This window comes from Cynocephalus volans, chromosome 10 (genome assembly GCF_027409185.1).
Source record: "Cynocephalus volans isolate mCynVol1 chromosome 10, mCynVol1.pri, whole genome shotgun sequence".
Classification (NCBI taxonomy): Eukaryota; Metazoa; Chordata; class Mammalia; order Dermoptera; family Cynocephalidae; genus Cynocephalus; species Cynocephalus volans.
In genome coordinates, this window is record NC_084469.1 from 31,808,111 (window position 1) to 31,820,391 (window position 12,281).

Here is a 12,281-nt window from a genome sequence, read left to right on the forward strand (position 1 = left end):
TCCCACCAGAATAAGGAACAACTTCTCTTAAACTTTAGGAATGGTGTCCCACACGTCTCACATTCAGCATAACACAGACTGGATATTTTTAGAATTGGTTCCATGAGTTGGTTCTTGTCTGTGGTTTGGGGGGAGGGGGAAGTGAGGGATCATAAGAGTTAATGAATTTTAAACTTGATTACCTCCAGGACATGGTGTGAGGGTTATAAGGCGTGGGAGGAGATGCAAGTTCTCAAATCTCAAGACATTTGGAAACCACTGTCTTAAGATCGGGCTTATGTGAAAGTTCCCTGTTGGAAAAGTCTGATTTCACATGGCCTTCTACCATGGTATGGAGGATTTCACATCTTTTTTTCCTTTCCTGAGAGAATTATTTCTTGGAGCAGCTTGTAAGATTCATCTGTTTTCCCAGATAGATTCCTTCACCTGGGTTTTGTCAAAACTTATTAAATCTGACCAAATTGGCTTGTGTGTTTCCCTGAAGTGAACGTTTCACCAGAGCCAAGATGGTTTTAGCTTTTCTGACAGCTGATGGACATTTTTCAAGTCAAGTGAGAGCCTATAAGCACTTTCTGAATATGATATAGCACATGCTGGTGAGAGGAGAACGCACAGGCCAGGTGGTTGGGGAACAGTTTGTTAAAGCCAATGAATTTCGCAAATGTGTTAGATGATGAAGTTCTCGGCTTTCCGTTTGCAGTGTGGTCAAGACTCTAACTGGAGGAGACCAGCATGAGAGAATAGTTTATTTTCTGCCATTATGATCAGGTCTACAGGACTCCAAGCAATTGGATAGAGGACTAAAAATGCTGATTGAGTTGGTCAGTTTTGCGTGGGACATTTTACCATTCCAGCAGAACCAACGCTGGTTTGGGTTTCTCCAGCTGGTGACAGGTGACCAACTCATTCTGATGAATTGATGGTGCCTGTTGAGATGGCCAACTGGATTCCTATTTTTTCCTTCTCCTAGCCGTGCCCTCACATCTACATGAGTGGTCGGCTTCTGCTGAATGAGAAATGTACTCAGTATGATTATTTCTGAGTTATCTCTTTCACGTTTAAGGTTTAGGTTGGGCTTGCTTTTGGAGACTTCGATCTCTTATCTTTTGGTGTTTGGACTTGCTTGGACACCAAACAGCCCTCGCATACTCCTTTGAAAGAGTACGTTAAAAATCCTTTAGACCTGCTCCTCCCTAGAAAGCACCAAACAAGAAAAAGCACCCAGGAAGAATGAAGTTGAGCAGGCTGGGCTCTCCGTGGTATCCAGGCAGGTGGAATGACGAGCCGAGGGGGGCTCCAAGTTAGGAGGGCAGGTGGTGTGTGGGGCGGCACCTAAGAGAGGCCGAACAGCGTTCTGGTGCATCTTGACTCTCCATTCTCATCCCTTCAGTTAATCCCAGCTTTTCACTGCCACGTAGATAGGGGCAAAATCTATATTCTTTACAAACCCAATTTTTCATCACTCATGGTAACAAGTGTCATCTTGTTTGACACCTTGGTGGCATTTGCACTGTTGGACCCCTCTGCCTGGCTTATCCCACTTCTGTGGCTGTGTCTTTCCACTCTGTTTCTCAAGCCTCCTTTCCATCTACCTTTCACTCCTCTGTGCTGTGTCCTAAGCTCTGCCCTCCTTCAACATCAGGGGTTTGTAACCCAGGGCTCCTGGGCACTTTGGGGAGTATGGGGATGTCTTAATTGGATGTTTTACCTAGCTTTTTCCCTTTAAAACTGGCTCCTTGTCAGAGTTTGCTATGTTTTACCTAGCTTTTTCCCTTTAAAACTGGCTCCTTGTCAGAGTTTGCTACCGTCAAACGGCGGCACCATCAGCCCCCACGCCCCTGCCTGCTGCACACGCTAGAAACCTGGAAGTCACCCTTGCATCTGGGCATTGCGGGCCTAGTCCCTGAGCAGCCCACTTGCTCCTCTCCATGCATCATAAGTGAGGCATTTGCAAAACCCCTGCCAGCAGGGGCTCAAGATTTCTCTTCTCTTGCACGTCCTGAAGCATCAAAACTATTTGTTTTCCCCAAGCTCTTCTTTTGAAAAATTTTCAGATTTACAAAAAAGTTGAAGGAATAGTTCAGTGAACATCTGTGTTCCCTTTCCTTGATTGTTAGCGTTCTGCCGTGTTTGTGTTCTTTCTCCATATATAGCTGTTTTTGTCTTTTTTTCTGAAATATTTGGAAGTAAGATACGGATATCATGAAACACACTTCTGAACACTTCAGCAAATATCTGCGCACTCTCCTACATAATCATGGTATGTTAGCATAGCTGAGAAATTGAACATTCCATTCATCTAATGCACAGTCCATATTCAAATTTCTCCAATTGTTTCCACATGCCTTTTTGGCTGTTAAGAAAAAAAAGTCCAGAATCCTATCAAAGTTCACACAGTGCATTTGGTTGTGATGTTTCTTTAGTTTCTTTTAATCTAGAATGGTCCCTCCGTTTTGTTTACTGTCTATTTTAAATTAGACTCTTTTGAAGAGCCCAGGCCAGTGGCCTTGTAGACCATCCCACAATCTGCTTATCTGTTTCCTCCTGATTAGATTCAGGGGAACCACGTTGCACACAAATTATTACCCAGGAGATGGATGTTTCCCTGGCATCCATCAGGGGCACATGCGCTGGGCATGCCCATTGCTGGCCCTGCTGGGTTCGATTACGTGGTAGGGCAGCACGCACCCTACCATGCAATCTCCTTGCACCCGTTCCCACTGGAATGAGTTAGAAATTTGCAGGGTGTGACTCTTGAGACCCTGTGAGTGTCCTGTTCCCCAACAACCTTTCACCCAGTACCTTCAGTATGATCAACTGATAATTTTTGCCTGAATCTGTAATTATACTGGGGGGTTGAGAATGGTGATTTTAAAATTCTATCACTTCTTTTATATTTATTGGCTGGCATTCTTCTGTAAAGACCTTTCCCTCCCTCTACCTCAGTTTTTGAATATTACTATAGATTCATGGATTCTTTTTTTAAAAATATTCAATGTGTTGTAATCCCTTACCATCTTTTATTTTTTCGAGACTTAAATTGTCTCGATCTTGTCCAGTGAGAGAAGACAGCTCTGTGTCCTCGTGCCATACCCCCATGGTTCTTTGAGTGTTCCTTGCTTTCTGGCACAGATGCTCCAGGCTGACCTTTTCCTTTCCTTTTCCCAGCCCTGGAATCAGCCATTTCCTCAAGTCCTGGTGTCTTGTAGCGGGGAATCTTATTTCTCACTCTGGATCCAGGAACAGGGTGTGCTCACTGCTACTGGTGTCTTGCTTCTAAGCCCTTTCAGTGAACAGAGCTAAGAAATTTTATATGTAGAGGGGCTCCCAGTATGCTGATACCTCCAACTTAAATTCAGCACCACAGTCTTCATCTGTACTTCATTCCATATTTAGTTTTGCTTTTCTCCAACAATTCTTTCCTTCTTTTTTTTTTTTTTTTTCAAAGATGACCGGTAAGGGGATCTTAACTCTTGACTTGGTGTTGTCATCACCACGCTCTCCCAGTGAGCGAACCGGCCATCCCTGTATAAGATCCGAACCCGTGGCCTTGGTGTTATCAGCACCGCACTCTCCCGAGTGAGCCAGGGGCCGGCCCTTCTCCAACAATTCTGATTCCCAACAATTTCAATATATGTACGAATTTCTTCCATACTAAAATACACAGACAATAGTTTCAGAATTTTTAAGCTGCTGCCACTGCCAACAACAAATCGACCAAGTAAGGTGTGGGATTTCTTTGCAGCCTTTTCTCCCTCCGTCCCCCAACCTTAGAATGAATTCCCTAAGGGTGCACAGGGTAGTGGGTTCAAAAGTTACTTGTATTATTTTTTTTTCTTTTGAAAGTCATGTTATGAATTTGATATGCAGTGAGGTTCATTAGTTTCTGTTTGTATTCAGTTGGGGGTTTGTTTACATCATTTTTTTTTTTTTTGAGTATGTAAATTCTTTACCTAGTTCAAAAGTCAGCACTATGTAAATAGGTGTATTCCCATTCATATGCCTCCATGTGTTCCACCCTCTCCTTTGTTCTCTGCCTTCTCCTCTCTGTCTGTCTGCTTTTTCTTCCTCCTTCTTCCTTCCACAACAATAAGCAAATATGTGTTTATTTTCCTTTCTTTCTTACACAAAAGATAGCATAGCATATACTCTCATGTGTACCTTGTTTCTTATTTTCATTAACAAGTGAAATCATTTCATAGAGATCCTCCTCGTCTTTAAAAAAATGCCTGCACAGTACTCCACTGTGGAGTCTGGTTCGGTCTCCTGTGCAAGGGCATCTAGGTGTTCCCAGCATTTTGCTGTTGCAGATGGTGCCGCAGTGAACAGCCCTGTGCACGTGCTGCTTGGCACGCGTGGGGCATACCTTCAGGATTAGTTCCCAGGAATGACATGGCTGGATTAAAGGGTCAATACACATTTCATTAAATATTGCCAAATTCTTCCCCATAGAGGTCGTACCATTTCATACTCCCACCAGTAACAATGGAGAATGCCTGTTTTTCTCCCAACAGTGAGTGTTGCCAGAATTTCTGCATTTCTGTCCATCTGATAGGTGGCAGGTGGTTTCAGTGTCATTTCAATTTGTATTTCTCTTATGAGTGAAGAGGAGCATATTTTCATGTTTATGGGACATTTGTGTATCTTCTCCTATGAGCTCTTTTGTCTTTTGCCCATTTTTCTATCTTTTCTCCCTTAACTTTTAAGAGCTCTTTATATTAGGAAGATTTCTATATCTCTCCAACCCAGTTTTCTACATCCCCTGTGCTTGTAACTTTATCCAGCTCAGATCACCTCTCTCTTGGATTAGAACAACTGCCTCCTAAAAGTGGTTTCCAGGCCTTCACCCTTGCCCTCCTCTAATCCATTCTCTACAGTGGGACTACAGTGATCTTCTTAAAGATCACTGATCATGTCACCATCTCCATTGGATGGGTTCCCATTGTCCTTGGACGCTCAATTCCTTAGCAGGCGCTGGAGACCACCTAACCTTGCCATGTGTCACTAGCACCAACTCTTATCTTCACCCTTGTCTTCCACTGTGCCCCCTGCCCTGTTCACCTAAATCCTTCCTACTTCATTTCCAGGGCTCAGTCTAAACATCACTTCCTCCGGGAGGCCTTCATTAACACCCCTCCATCATCTCTGTGCCCAGGGCACCATGAACTTGATCTTATCTTTCACTGCTCCTGTTTTATCCCATGAGCTCCCTGAGGGCAGAGCTTGGGCCTGGTTCCCTGCTGGGTCTCGCAAGTACTCCCTAAGGATGTTTGAATGGATGGTTGCCCAGTGCCAGGTAAATACAGGAAGAACTGGCTGAATGCATGGATTGTTCTGGGTCCCATGGACTCAGCCCAAGTTTCTGAGGATTAAGTGCTTACTTTTAGAATTAATCAGGCGCCAATGAGTTTTTTTCCAGTGGAAGCTTCTTATTCAAGATTGCTTCGGTTCCCTTCCCCAGGGAGCTTTGAGAACTGGTGGCAGGAGGCCCTGGGGCTCAGAGTTATGCTCCGGTCAGCGCCTGTTTGTTCAGCACATGTTAACAGCCGAGCTTCTCCAGGCTTGACCAGAACCATCACTGGATAAAAGTTTCAGATTTCAGCCCCAAAGTGCTGCATCACTGCCTTGGATGAAGGATATTAATTAGTGTCACAAGGGTAACCACCACTCCCATTCCCTTCAGTCATTATCATGAGATTGGAAAAAAGGAAAATCAAACTCAGGCTAGAATAGAGAAGTGCTGAGAAGCCTGGCCCGAGACCCTGTGGAGAATCTGCTGTGGTTTGTCAAAAAACAAGGCCAGCGAGGGGGGAGCAGACCATGGCCCCCCCCCTGCTTTGGGACCCACAGGATGTTCAACAGGGTAGCACTTTCCAATGAATGAACACTGCCCCGGCAGAATAAGCAACCAGATCCTATCCAAGCGCGGTTAAGTGAATTGGATTAACCCCATGGCACGTGGCAGAATGACAGAGCAAGTGACTGATATGGCTGCTGAGGAGAAAGAACGGTGCCTGAGCCAGTGGAGGCTGTGGGGTCCTCTGTGATCAACCTGGGGGCGGAGATGGATTTTGTCCCTGTCCGCTCCCACTGCCATCCCGGGCCTGGGACAGAGGTTACTCAGAGGCAGGGTTGTTTGCCCACCAGTGAAAGCTGCTGCACTGTCATGGTTACCACTGCGTTCCATGTTGGCAAGTTTGGGGGGCACCATTTGCCAGGCCACCTAAATCACTTGAAGAAGGGCTTTGACATAATGAGAGGGTTATCATAATAATCAGGGGCTAGTTAGCTCTGCAGGTGTTTCCTGGACTGCAGAGGGTTAATGGTAATTACAGTAATTCGATTTCTCTTCTGTTCTACCAGGTCTGCCCTCCCCCCCAATAGGGACTGATTTTGTCCCAGACTTGTGTCCCCACTGAGGGCAAGAGAAAAAGCCAAGTTTGCCCCCAGAACCTTGTCCTCTTGCCCCCTGCCCCTCTCTGCAGCTTTCCTCTTAGCCATGGAGTTTCATTCCACAGGAGATCTGCTTGTTTCCTTCTATGACTTTAGCCAGAGGATTTACACTGACCTGAGCAGGGTGACTAAGGGAAATGGAGTATTTTCAGCCAGGGGCCATCGCAGTTGCTGTATCAAGTATCTTTTTGAGGCAGTGGATTTCATGACAGGTGTGTTTTTATTCAGGAAAAATAACGCACTTAATTTAGAGGGATGGACTTTCCTTCCAAGAACACCCCCTTCCCCTTCCCTGCCCATGGTAGTGGCAACCACCATTTTTATCCTGGAGAGACCATTAATCTGTAAGCCAGGAGATCTAGGTTCTTCTAGTGTCTGCCCTACCTTTTAATGAATATGTGAACTCACCAAGCCTCAGTTTCCTCCTTTTTGTAACGGGCATCAGCTCTACCCTCCCAGCCTGGAAGGATGGGGAGGAGATTAGTGAGATGCATCTGAGACTTGGAAAGTGCAGCGGTCCTTGCTTGGAGATCCCAACCTGAACGGTGGCCCTGGACCATGCATGGCCAAGTCTCCTCTGCGGGTTCGAGGCCAGAGATATGAAGGAGAAGGCACAGAGTGGAAAGGCTTTCATTCATTCCACAGGAGATCTGCTTGTTTCTTTCTGTGACTTTAGCCAGTGGATTTATAGGGTTGGGGTATTTCCTAAAATTGCACTTGCCATATGGATAAGACATTTTTTCCTACCGATTTTTAACATCAATTTTTATAGAAACAAAATTGACACCCTTTTAAAAACTAATTATTTTATCAAAGTAATATATGTGTGTAGATTAAAAAGTCAAATAGTACTAAAAGACACTTTGAAAAACTGGCCCCTTCCCCACCGTCCTCACCCACTCACTCCCTGCAAGGAACCGTCCTTCACCTCTCCTATGTACCTCTCTTTGTACTTATCCCATATTTCTCTTTTTGAATTTATTAAAAATATTTTTTTCTTTATTTTTATCACAGTTTCCTTGTATTTCTAATTAACACTGTTTTACTTTTCTGTCTCAACTTTTCCTTTGTATCCACCCACTGGTCTCCCACCGTGTGGGATGAGAGCTCAGCTCTCCCATCCTGCCTTCTGCTCAGTCCCCCCTCAACGAGGGCAGATCACAATTTTTGGTTAAATGGATAATTGGTGTTATTATGACTATGCAAACAGTATACAGTATACCTATACAGATCGGTGTCTCTTTTTGGTTAAAATTAAGCAAAATTAGGTTATATACATACTTACTCTTGTAAATGACAGCTGGGGTTTAGTGATATCTTCTCTGCTGTCCTTGTAGTTTTATTCTAACTATTCTAAGCAAAGACTTGACTTTGACAGGTTCCCTTTCTACTTTAAATAAAATTTGATCTTCCTATGAACTTTAACTTTAGTTTTGAACTACTCCCCTCACTTATGTCATATAAGTAAAAACATTATTACAAATATTTTAAAATATCAAAACCGAAGAAATACAATAATCATGGGTACTTCAAAAAGTTCATGGAATGCACAGCCTTGTAACATCAAGGTCAAGGGTTTGGATCCCCAGACCAGCCAGCTGCCAAAAACAAACAAACAAACAAAGTTCATGGAAAAACAGAATTAAAAGATAGTACAAATCTTTCCATGAACTTTTTGAACTACTCTTATAGTGTTCATCTCAAAGTGTCCCGCAACTGAACTCACCTTCTCCCCAGAACCTGCTGTGGTGGTTTTAAAACATGTCCACAAATTCTTTGACTCTCCTCCCATCAAGGGTGGGATCTGGTCTCCTTCCCCTCGAACGTGGCTACTCCATTCCAAGGCATTCAGTGCAGCTGGAGTGGGCTGTGCTTCTGACGCCAGGTCATAGAAGGCCATACCTTCCCTCTCTTTCTTGGGACCTGTCCTCTTGGAGCCCAGAGCCACCACGTCGCAAGTCTGCACCATGCAGGAGAGAGCACGTGGAGAGACCACATAAAGATGGAGAGAGATGCCCAAGGAGCCCATTGCCCAGTTCTTCCAATCTTCCCACAGCGGTACCAGACACCCAAGTGAGGGAGCCTCTGAGGTGACTCAAGTGCCACCCAGCAAGTGAGACCTGCCTGGCTGAGCCCTGTCAGCTGCCAGGCTCCTGAGAGATGGTAAGAATAATGATGTTGTCAGTGCCACTCAGTGTGGGTTGGCTCAGCAATGGATGATGGGGACGTTGTTCCAGCTGTGACTCCCCATCTCATCTGACCACAATTTCATCCTTCCAGTCTGATTCCTCTTTCTTTCATACCTCACATCCAATAGGTCAAGAAATATTTTGGTTCTGCCTTTAAAGTATGCACAGAATCCAACCACATCTCCCTACCTCCGATGCTAATGCCCTGGTCCAAGTCACCATCATCCAATTGGGCCATGATTACTGTCTTTCACCTGGATCACTGCCCTAGCCTTCTAACATAGCATCCTACTCCTGCCTTTTCCCCCTGCAGTTTCTTCTCAACACATCAGGCAGGATTATTCTGTTAACATGTAAGTCAGATCATGCCAGTCCTCTGCACAAAACCCTGCAGCAGCTCCCATCTCGCTCACAGTGAGCGCCCCAGTCCTCACAGTGGTCTACACAGTCCTTCAGAGGTTCTGTCCTCTCTTATCTCTTGGACCTCATTGCCTTGTCTTCTCCCCTCCTCATTCTGTTCCAGACCCACTCTCCTTGCTAGTCCTTGGATGCATCAGGCTCACTGCTACACCAGGTCCTCTGCAGGAGCCATTTTTTTCACTTATTTCCTAGAATTAATCACTACTTTTTGTTTCTTACTTGCCTAGTATTCTGTGTGCCAATTGCTAATTTTCTCCCCAAGTGCTTCAGCACTTCTGGATACTATTTTTTATCTCCTCAAACATTCATTTCTTTTGATTCCTTGGGTGTCATCCTCCTGCTGCCCACTGGACAGGTTGTCCTCTATCCACTGTCATCCTGGCATTGCCCTTCCCTGCTCTGTGTTGAATCCCATGACTCCTATGTCCACCACATCTTTCTTAGTTTACTTCCTCATTCTGTTGGTGCACATCCTGCAGTAGCTATTTAAGAGGGGGATAGATAGGTCAGGTAAAATTTGGGTCCTTGCATGTCTGAAATGCTTTTATTCCTCCTTCATGTTTCATTGATTAACTGGTTACAAGTATTCAAGGCTGAAAATAATTTTCACACAGAAGTTTGAAGGCATTATTTTCTAACTCTGGGTGTGGCTATTTTGAAGACTGGTGCTATCTGATAACTGATCTTTTGTATTTTTTTTTTCCCCCTCTGGAAGCTTTGAAAATCTTTTCTTTATTATGGGTATTCTGAAATTTGTGTTGATGCATCTTGGTGTGGGTCTTTTATTCATTGTGTCCAGCACTTAGGGGGCCTTTCAATTGGAAGACTCACACCCTTCAGTTCTGAGAAACAGTGTCTTCGCTATAGTTTCCTTCCTTCCATTTTGCTTTTTCCCTGTACACTCTTTATAGAATTCCTACTAGTTGGAAATTGGACTTCCTGGAATGGTCCTCACTTTGATAATTTCTCAATTGTTATTATTTTTAAATCTTTGTTTTTTGTTCTACTTTATCTTCCACACTTGCTGTTAAATGTTTTATTCTAACTCTCCTTTTAAACAATGTCCAAAATCTCATTCTTGTTTTATCATTGATCTCTTTTAAAAATCACATCCAAAAACAGTGGGGGGGAGGGGGAGGCAACCCTCCCATCCAACTCTTGCTTAATGGGCTTAACATCTTATTTTACTTCTCTGAAGAAATTACTATTTCAAAAATTATTATTATTTAAAAAAAAAAAAAAATATATATATATATGTTGTTTTTGGCAGCTGGCCGGCACAAAAATCAAATCCTGGACCTCGGTGTTTTTGTTGCTGTGTTCTAAGCAGCTGAGCTAACTGGCCAGCCCGAGAAATTATTTATAGGATTTTTATTTTCACATTTTTTTTCCTGCTCCTTGCATCATCGCTGTTTTCCCCATGTTCCTTTTTTCTGTTTGTTTGGATCTCTCTCTTTCAAGTTAGATGCTGTCCTTAAATATCTGGTGATTCTGGGCTGCCCATTCTTGTCTAACTGCGACGAAAAAAGATGAATGGGAGCTCGGACGGAGTGGGAGAGCCTTGTTCATAGGAAGGACTTACTACAAAGTCATTGGGCAGCCAGGTGGCTTTTTAAACTGGGACGGGACTCCAGAATGTTAGAATTTGCAGGTCTTTGCTCTGGAGCCATTCAGTTATCCAGAAAGAACTTCTCGAATCTGCTGGCTGTGGGAGGGGGCACTGTGGGGGTAAGGGGACAGGGCTGGGGTAAGCCTGCCAGAGATGCCTGCTCACTTTCGAAAGTAGGAGGAAGAAGAGGGTCCAACCACCCCCTAGGCAGGCCACTTAGCCCTCCTGTCTTTAGTCCCATGCCTCATTCCCACCTTCTGTAGATTTGTCTCTCCGTGTCCTCAGAACCTAGAGTTCTGCAAGGCACGATCCCTTCTGGCTTGTTAGTTTCCTGGACCACGGGGAGCCAGTGATTGCCAGCTCTGCCAAATCAGTTCCTCTCTTCCCCATCTTTCAAATATTTTTGGAGCTCTCTCATTTATGTTTGTCCCTTCCCTCATTTTTTTCCCTTATGGCTTTATATATTCTTTATTCCTTTTACTCAACTAAATTGCCATTTTAGTTGAGTATTAGAAGGGAGATGTGAGCAATCTGCCATTCTTATTCAGAAGTGGGTTGCATTTTAAAAACAAAATTGGCTGTATTGCTCAAAGAGGAGGTGTGGGGAAGGTAAACCAATTTGTGTGCAAGACATACATTCTCACTCACATAGCTGTACCTGCCTTACATAGTGAAGTCCCTGTGAGAGGGGCCAGCCTGTGAGAACCCCAGATGGTGGACATAGTGCCCACCTCACAGAGTTGTCATGAGTATTAAATGGCCTAATACAAGTAAAATGCTTAGCATAGTGTCTGGCATTTGAGTACTCAAGCGGTAACAATTATAATCATTCTTATAATTTTGGGGTGAACTTGACTAAGAGCTCTGGGATGTAGACAAACTTCTTTCCATCCTATTCTGTGCCCTGAAGCAAGGAGCAGCCTTTTGCAGCCTTCTCCTGGGAAGTCCTCCAGATTTCAGGGCTCTTTGGATTTTGAGGAGGCAGTGGGGAGATCCCTTTGGTCTTGGCCATTCTGGCATTGGGCATAATTGGCATATGTGGGGCATCCCAGCCCAGCCTGGAATGTTCTTGCTTCTTGACATGAACCTGTCTCTTTGCAAACAAAGTCACTTTGTGTCTGTCCCCTTGGCCCTCTTCTGACGTTTTCTTCTACCCATCTCCACCCATAGACATCTTTTTCACCCAGAAATAGCTCAAACTTGGGATCGAGATCTGATCATCCTGGTTTGAATCCCAACTCTGTCACTGATGAGCCATGTACCCTGGGCAAGCACTCCATCCTCTATGGGCCTTAGTTTCCTCATCTGTCAAATGAAGATGGTAATAATAGCACCTAACTCATAGAGCTGCTGTGGGGATTAAAGAGGTAATCCATGGAAAGTGTCCAGCCGGGTACTCAGAGTTCAAAAGAAGTTAGCTCTACCCTATCTTCTTTCTCGGCTTAAGCCCTCCTGCAAACTTCATAGCTGCAGGCACAACTGGAGATGAGGACTCTTAGGGGTATGAAGCTTTTCCAATGGCTGAGGCAGAGGAAATGCGATCTCCTTGATTTTGTTTGTAGCTTCTACTACACCACATAGCAACAGGACAACATAGCAACCAAGTGAGA